The 9,147-nt window shown below is 46.0% G+C and overlaps 1 pseudogene; it reads left to right on the forward strand.

The window, feature by feature from the left end:
• The first annotated feature begins 1,352 nt into the window (after positions 1 to 1,352).
• LOC127007648 (uncharacterized) lies at positions 1,353 to 2,837 on the forward strand (annotated as a pseudogene).
• Positions 2,838 to 9,147: the final 6,310 nt, after the last annotated feature.

Below are 9,147 nucleotides of genomic sequence, written 5' to 3' on the forward strand. Positions count from 1 at the left end.
AGGATTGAAAACTGATAGCCAGGTGAACCGACGCATCGATTTTCAAAACTGTTTGAAATCCTTTTCAGTGTTGGTCATGGGTCACAAAGAAGTGGAGACAATTGTGGTACGGGAGGGTTTAGGATGTCTAGGAAAACAAGTGACGAGTAAAATGAACATTAATTACCAGCAAGAGACTCGCTGAGCGCCAGACTCCAGCCATTCGGTATTTAAACGGTTCTCGTAAAATTAGCAAAATAAATTGCGTGTGTAGTGTCGTCAGACTATATTTTACCTGATCTTGTATATGGTAAGGAAGAAAATGTGTAGACACACCAGTCGGTGGACTATAGCCTTTAGGTCTAAAAAAAAAAAAAAAAAGTTATTGTAAGTTTACCGGAATAAATTGTATATAAAACAGTAGTATATATGTAACCTTTGGCGTGTCAATGCTTCAGTACCTAATTAACCATGGCGGGTGAGGAACATTACACATATCTTACTAATCTTGGTAACCGAGACATATACAGTGATAACGTCCCTAATAACTTTTGAAAATAATAGTTAACCCACCCCTGCAACTCACCCAAGTAAGGATTATGAAATAGGGATGATAAACCGTCTTTATCCTAAAACATTCTATAATGTACCGAAAGATGATTATTCTGCAAGAATAGAGGTATAGGTCAGAGCACACAAGAATCCGAAACATAATTATCTTTTCTATACGTTTGTACCCAAGTCGAACATTGAAGCTGGGGATACAAGGTATATGATAGATACCCTGAATAGTGAAATAGCGGTTGAGATGAAAAATAATCTCGGGGAACAGTACTCGCGATGTTTTGAGATTGATAAGTTTTTCAGCTATAACGAGCCATTGCAACGAACGGAGCTGCTTACCCGTAAAGGTATATCCACAAGCGACGAACAATTTTGCACTATGAGTGTCCGATTTGGTTCTTGGATGGCTCAGTCGTTAGGTTTTGACTATCCCGCAGAATACATAATTTATGACGTCATGACTCTGAGCGAACAGATAACACATGTACCGCCCCCCTAGCCCCCACGGGGAGACGGAGGGGTGGATTTTGCGTTGTTCTATACCGACTGTGTGACGCCCACCAGGTACGGCGGGCAAAGTATTAACCCTCTAGAAGTAATAACCATGAAGGGTGCCGAGGGACGTGATTTTAGACAAATAGCGTTTAGACCTCTTAATAAGCACCTAATATATAGTATTTCCACAAAGGTAACGGATCAGAATGGCAGGCCTATCCCCGCGTAATAAGTGATGTCTAAGAGGGAAGAAAACTACGCGATTCGTTAAAAACCCGAGGCGTAGAAGCGTTAAAGGGTGTGAGTGAAAGACTTGCACGCGGTGTAACAGCAAAAACTCGTAAACGTAAAAGAAATAAGATACAACCGAAGCGAAAGACGGCCTAAGATATGTTATAAGAATGACATTTTTTTCCCGAAATGGTTTAGTTTAACGAGAAGATGACGGAATACGGGCCTGACGTGCAGGGTAGTGGCATTTCCACACCATTCAGTGACTATATTGTAGCTGTAACAGAGAGTTTCCCAAATGTCATGCGTAAAAGGACTATTGAGTCTTCCATCGCGAGTAGACGTAAACTTGATTGTCTCCCCGTTAATTTAGACGGGGGTAGTAATGAGATTACTGACAGCTATATCGAATTTAGAATTCCAGGGGTACCCGGGCAATTTCTAGACTTGTCAACATTAACTCTTGACACGAAAATCTTCCTAAAGAAGAGGGGCGGAACGAAACTCGATGATGTAGATTATGCTGTTTTTGCCAATGGGCTCAGTAATACCCTATACAAGTCATGCACGTGTTATTTTAACGAACAAATGGTAGAAACGAACCCTCTGCATAATTACCATAGTTTCATCAAAATGATAACTTCAATCCCTCATGAAAAACTAGATTCACTTGGTCACACCGCCTTCTACCACCGTGATTATGAGGGGGCGAAGGGTATCGTAGACACATATGACGAGGGTCACTTCACAGAGGGAAATAACCAGGAAAAAAATATGATTAAGCTCTGTAAAGGCCACGGTCTCTCAATGGCGGCCCGATTAATGTTAGATATAACGAGTATAGATGCTTATTTGCTTGACGGAGTCGACTAAGAATTCGTCTTGAATTAGCTAGCAACTCTTGGGTCATAAACACACACCAGGTAGATGCCGACTATATATATAATCTAGAATCAGCCAGGCTATGAGTTGACCGCGTCGTTCCACACGCCTCCGCTTTAGAGTCACTCCACCTTTCCATCGCTATAAAACCCATGCAATACACATATAACAGGACGTTGTATAAGATGTTTGTTCTGGGGCAAAATCAAACATCGCTACTGGCGGGGCTACCCTTTTCTCAGATCATTCCACAAAGCCTGACAATGGTTATCGTTGACATGCAAAGTATGAATGGCTCCTATGACCGGAATGGGCTTTACTTCGACCATGCCGACCTCTCACATGTTGAAATAACTATTAATGGGTCGTTAATATACAAGATCAGCAGCGCGTTTCCACACCACGCCGTCCGTCTTTATTATTCCACCTTAGAAGCGTTAGGAATGGAGACATATAACACGCTAACCTTCCCTGCTTTTAAATATGTGCGGACACTAAGTGCGTTCAACTTCGTCACTGAGGATGTGGATAATGGTATTCCGCTTGAAAAATCTGGTAATATGCGCATTAATCCCACCTTCGCTAAGGGACATAATACTAATTTTATCGTTTTGTTTTTTGCCGAGACGACAGGACGCTTTAATATAGACGCTCACCTTCATATGCGGTGCTTTGTGCTTTCGTAAACCGTCATGAACGCACTGGAAATAGAAAATGGTGTACGAGAACGATTAGGTCTTAGAACGCACTTTTTAGGCTGCCACGCTGAAAATCATAAGAACATAAGAACATAAGAACGCAGGAGTCTGCAAGAGGCCGGTAGGCCTGTACGAGGCAGCTCCTTTAATGAACCTCCTTTGATGAACTGGTAAGCCTGGCGAAGCAAAAAAATAAACCATGCACATTCATTCTTTTGACGTTCGAGTGGGATAATTCTACACTCGGATACTGGATTACCGTATATATTAATCATGAAACACTAACATTAGGGTACTTTGATAGCTATAACCTAGACCCCTCCCTCAACTCAATGTTTACACCGCTTTATTCAAGAGTCACCGTTTATGAAGGTCATTAAGTTAGCATACCGCTTACAAGGGACACAATCCATTGTATGTGGAATATATGCCACGTACTTTATTTATTTACTCAGTCATCAGAGTCAACAAAACGTCACGCGATGTATCCATGCCAAGTTTAATTAATAAAGGACAGTTTGTTGATAATGATACGTTTTTAGTACGCTTAGGGTACAGACTGTTTAATATGCCTGACTGTGTAAGAACATTTTGTCCTTGGCGAAACGCTCATAAATATTGTAACAGACAATATTGTAACGTTGAACTCACGTAAAAAAATAAATAACATAAATAAATAAATAAACAAATAAATACATAACGCTGAGAGGGCTACCGAATTGGTGATAAATGCCTCCCGCCGACGTTTTCTCCTCTCTATCACTGAACGTGATAAGTACTTATTATCATATATATATATATATATATATATATATATATATATATATATATATATATATTTATATATATATATATATATATATATATATTTTTTTTTTTTCTTTATTTTTTTTCACAACTCTTAGTTTAAAAAAAAAAAATTTTTACCAGCGTATGTTGTATATATATTCCCCTTTGTCTTTCAGACCCGTTAATTAACTATCGAATCCTTCAAGGGAAACCATTTTCTACAGCGATTCTGCATTATTGCAACATTGCGTGATGCACTGAAGGTAAGCAAAAAAAAAAAAAAAAATGTGCGTGTGTGTGTGTGTGTGTGGGGGGGGGGGGGTAAAAAGGACTATGCGGGTGTCGCCATGCGATATCTCGACACAAAGAGAGGATTAGAAACTCACTTGGTTACAGACGCTCCACCCCCTTCATAAAATCAAATTTTGTAATTGAAAGAAAGCAAAAATGTAGGCGGGACAGGAAAGGGATAATAAGACCGGCGATTAAGAGAAAAGAGAACTGTAGGCGAAGTGGGAAGGCCTATGCAGCTGATTGAGGGAAAAGAGAAATGAAGGCGGAGTTAAAAGACAAATGCGGGTGGGAAGGACCCAACGCGGGGACGTTCGGTGAGATGCCTAAAAAAGATATGTTTGGTTCTGTATAAAAATAAAAATCCATACGCGTCTCCCACGTAAACACTCAGCGCACCTTCATTTCAAGATGAACCCAGCTAAGAGAATTCAGGGGCATGGTGAGATTGTGTGTGGAGTGTTGCTTGCGGTGACTGTGTGTGGGGTGGTGTGCCTCTTGTGGTGACTGTGCGTGTGTGTGTGTGTGTGTGTGAAGTTTACCTAATGACTTATTCCTCGTTCTTTTGTATTTTTTCAGGAGGTTTGACCATCAATATCAACTATCACTTCCACGACGGAATGGACGAGGACCTCAAAAGGAAACTTTCCACTATCGTCATCAACCCCGAGGAGACTACCCAGTCCGCGGAGGAGGAGGGGGAAGGGAAACTAACGATGAAGAAAATCAACTTTAACGACTCGGCGGATGACATCATCACCATCCTCAAGTCGGTTGATAACTCCTCGATCAAAAAAAAATAGGTGAAAACGCAGCCAAACAACCGGACGACAAAGCAGTAAAGAATCATTCACCCGAGGAGATAGACACTGTCCACATCAACTCTCAGGCTGATGATACCACCGAAAGCTCCGCGGAAGAAGGTGTTATCCAGACCTATTGGGGTTCGCAAGGAGGTGGAGACAATCCCGATTACTATTCCTGACTTTGACAGTGCCGAGGATGATATGATGGCATTTGCCAGTCAAGCCTATTAACTGTACCCTGTAACGAAATGTGTATTTCACGGCAACACTTTGTGCTTCAATAAAATCGTTAAAATGTTTAAGGTTTTTATTTCCCTTCCACGAACTAATGGTTCGTATTGGTGAATCAACAGGTATGCGTTCAAGTCCCAGCCAGTGTCTTTAATAATAATAATAATAATAATGATAATTATGATAAAACTCTGTGCTGCGGTCTGGAATCGAATCCGACAGGGGTAAGTGTACCTATGTAATTCTCTCTCTCTCTCTCTCTCTCTCTCTCTCTCTCTCTCTCTCTCTCTCTCTCTCTCTCTCTCTCTCTCTCTCTCTCTCTCTCTCTCTCTCTCTCTCTCTCTCTCTCTCTCTCTCTTTTATTCCGCCGCTGAAACTTTCACTTTCTGACCCGCATCTCTCCACGACCAAACATTAGACCTACCTGCCATCAGAGATCGATATACCTCGACGCCATGTTTCTTCTTACCACCCCCTTCCCATACCCACAGGCAGGCACAGACACCCAAACAAACCCCCGCTTCCTTCACTCCCCAACAAGGCTAGACCGCTTGCCCGTTAGAATATGTCTTCTTTCTCCTAGCGTCATGCGAGCGTAATCGAACTCAGACGACCTTCAGAGAGGCCTACCAAAACAAACCCCCGCGTCCTTCACCCCCCCATCAAGTCTAGAACGCTGCCCGTCACAACATGTCTTTTTCCCTCTAGAGTCATGCGGGCGTAATCAAACTCAGACGATCTTCAGGGAGGCCTACCATAACAAACCCCCGCGTCCCCCCCCCCCCCACTCACGTCTGTTCCGCCATCCCGTTACACCATTGTCCCTCTTACCTTTTCTGCCCTTCCCACCCCCCTACCCTAAGTGACCGCTGATACCCCGTGGGCACAAGCACAATGTCCTTGCGGTCATTGACCCCACCATAATACTCCAAAATTAATTATCGTTGGGGGAAGGGGAAGGGGGGAGGGGCAGGGGGGATGGAGAGGGGACAGGGAAAGGGGAAGGAGAATGGGGAAGGGGAAGGGGGCGTTGACCCCCGTGACAGGCGGGGACTCCATTATGACTCACGTGGCGGGTCGCCTCCGATTATGCCTCCCATGGCGAGTCGCTTCCAGATGTGTCTCAAAAATGTGACCAAGATGGCGGTTTTTATACTACTAACCCACTCACCACGAGAGGGACGCGGAGTCTGTGCGCTAGATCCATGCTGATCATGGAAATAGCTGTATGTATATCTCACTAATAAATCAGTTGCTGTCAGAACATCACCGTGTTTGGTTCTCCTCCTGAACTAAGAAGTTGGACTGCTTGGAGTAGCACCCGCTACATTGGTGACCCCGGAGTGACTGGAGCTGCTCCCTCGCCTCTCGTCACAATGGATGCGCCCTCCACCAACACTCTCACAGACCCCAACCCAGCCGCAACCGCACAAGTCATCTACCGACCTTCTCTACGATCGACGCACATATCTGGTTCCGGCGAGCAGAAGTACAATTCTGCCTCAAAAGAGTGAGCAACCCAACCACACAGGCATACTACGTCTTAGCAGCTCTCCCAGACGAACTTTTTTCCACGCATCTCGGAATGGTTGGAAGCCAAGGGCGACGCCGTCATCGAATACGACGTCCTGAAAACTTACCTACTTCAGCGTTTTACACCTTCCCCAGCTGCGCGAGTGTCACGGCTCCTCCAGCTCCCACAACAACCCATTGGCGACCAGAAACCTTCCGACGCCCTCCTCGAGATGCGAGCCCTGGCAAGGCTCCTTCCAGCCACCAACGGGACGTCTCGACATCTAGACCTGCTGTGGGCACTGTGGCTACTCCGCCTCACCGAATCCATCCGCGCTGCCATTCCCAATGCGGAAGAAATCGACGAGGATGACCTGCAGCAACAGGTTGACCGCCTAGTCGACGCACTCACGGCTTCAACCAGACGCATCAACGCCGTGTCTTCCGACACCCCACCATCATTCCAGGATGACGAGGTCGACGTCGCAGCAGCACACAGCCTACCACAGAGAACCCGACAATCACCGGCGCAACAGTACCACGCCCAGCGGCCACGATCAGACCAGCAAGTGCCCAAGAAGTTCACCGAGCAGCTCTGCTATTACCGCGCCAAATTCAGTCCCAAGGCAAGAACCTGCCGACCAGGATGCTCGTGACCAAACAACGGGTAAGGCGGCCGCCGTGCATCGCGGCTGCCCCCACCGGTGTTAACGCCTTCTTCCTCTCCGATCCTGCAACGGGGGTGCGCCTCCTGGTCGACACTGGCGCTGCCCGTTCCCTCCTGCTAGCTGCACGATGGAAGAAGCCTCATCAACCGGCGTCCAACATCCAACTCGCTGCGGCCAACGGCACACCTAAACCAACATACGGCCGTCGGCACCTCGATATCAGAATCGGCGGCCGCACATTCGGATGGAGCTTCATAGTGGCAGGCACCACTACTACTTCCTCGTGGACGTCGCCAGATGTCGGCTGGTGGACGCAGCCTCCCTTACCACCACCACCATCGCCGCCGCTCCCACAAAGTTCGCCCTACAGGTTGTCGAGGTGACTGACGGCTTCGCTCACCTCCGCAACACCTACCCCGGCAAAACATGGAATCTACCACCATTTCTGTATCGTCTCCGCCAGTTCTTCTCCCCCGCGCAGTTGCTATCCATATACAGGGGCCTTGTCCGCCCTCGTATGGAGTATGCATATCACGTGTGGGGGGGCTCCACCCACACAGCTCTTCTGGACAGAGTGGAGGCTAAGGTTCTTCGTCTCATCAGCTCTCCTCCTCCTATTGATAGTCTTCTGCCTCTTAAATTCCGCCGCGATGTTGCCTCTCTTTCTATCTTCTATCGATATTTCCATGCTGACTGCTCTTCTGAACTTGCTAACTGCATGCCTCCCCCCCTCCCGCGGCCCCGCTGCACACGACTTTCTACTCATGCTCATCCCTATACTGTCCAAACCCCTAATGTAAGAGTTAACCAGCATCTTCACTCTTTCATTCCTCACGCTGGTAAACTCTGGAACAATCTTCCTTCATCTGTATTTCCTCCTGCCTACGACTTGAACTCTTTCAAGAGGAGGGTATCAGGACACCTCTCCTCCCGAATTTAACCTTGCTTTTGGCCACCTCTTCTGATTCTTTTATGGGAGCAGCGATTAGCGGGCTTTTTTTTATTATTGTTTTTTTGTGCCCTTGAGCTGCCTCCTTTGTTGTAAAAAAAAAAAAAAATACAAAGACATCAGGCACCCCGGCACCCCCCCAGACAAGCTCGCCGCAGCAAAACATACCTTCATCGAGCTCGAGCGTCTAGGCATCTGCCAGAAGGCGTCAAGCCCCTGGGCGTCACCACTTCACATCGTTACGAAGAAGGACGGCTCCCTCCGCCCCTGCGGGGACTATAGGCGCCTCAACTACTCCACATAGCCGACATTACTTCCTTCCTCCACGGCACCAAAATCTTTTCAAAATTGGACCTACTGAAGGGCTACTACCAGGTCCCAATGAGTAGTAACAAATGTACGGAAGTGGGGGTAATTGGAAGTGGGGGAGCACGGAAGTGCGAGGCGGGGGGTTCAGCGGGGGGTGACGGAAGAGGGGGTAGCTGAACCCCCCCAACCTTAGCCCCCCAACCCCCCCCCCCAATCTTTCACTTTTGCACCCTTCCTTCCTTCCTTCCTTCCTCCCTTCCTTATTCATTATTCAGAAGCGTAGCCACTTGATAATTCATGCAATTACTGAAAAACCCGACTTCATTTTGATCACAGAAACATGGCTAAATACGCGTGACAAGCATCAGTTAAGTGAAGTAGCTATCAATGGTTACAACGCGTTTGCTAAGTGTTGTCTACACAAAAAAGGTGGAGGTGTAATAATATATGCTAAAAGTAATTTAGAAGTCATTCAGCTTAACACAACCGAAACAGAGGCTTATGATTCATTGTATGTACAAGCGACGATCCATAATGAAAAGTATGTTCTGGGAGTAATTTACCGACCTCCTAAATCAAATGAAGACATTGATGGAAATTTCTACGCAGAGATAAATAAAATTATCAGAAACAGAAATACAATAATATGCGGCGACTTCAATAACCCCTCTGTTAACTGGTCTGCACAATCTGCCGACAGGGAAGGAACTAGATTATTAAATTTTGCGCAAGATACATTTCTT

This window comes from Eriocheir sinensis, chromosome 4, assembly GCF_024679095.1.
Source record: "Eriocheir sinensis breed Jianghai 21 chromosome 4, ASM2467909v1, whole genome shotgun sequence".
In the NCBI taxonomy this organism is placed as follows: Eukaryota; Metazoa; Arthropoda; class Malacostraca; order Decapoda; family Varunidae; genus Eriocheir; species Eriocheir sinensis.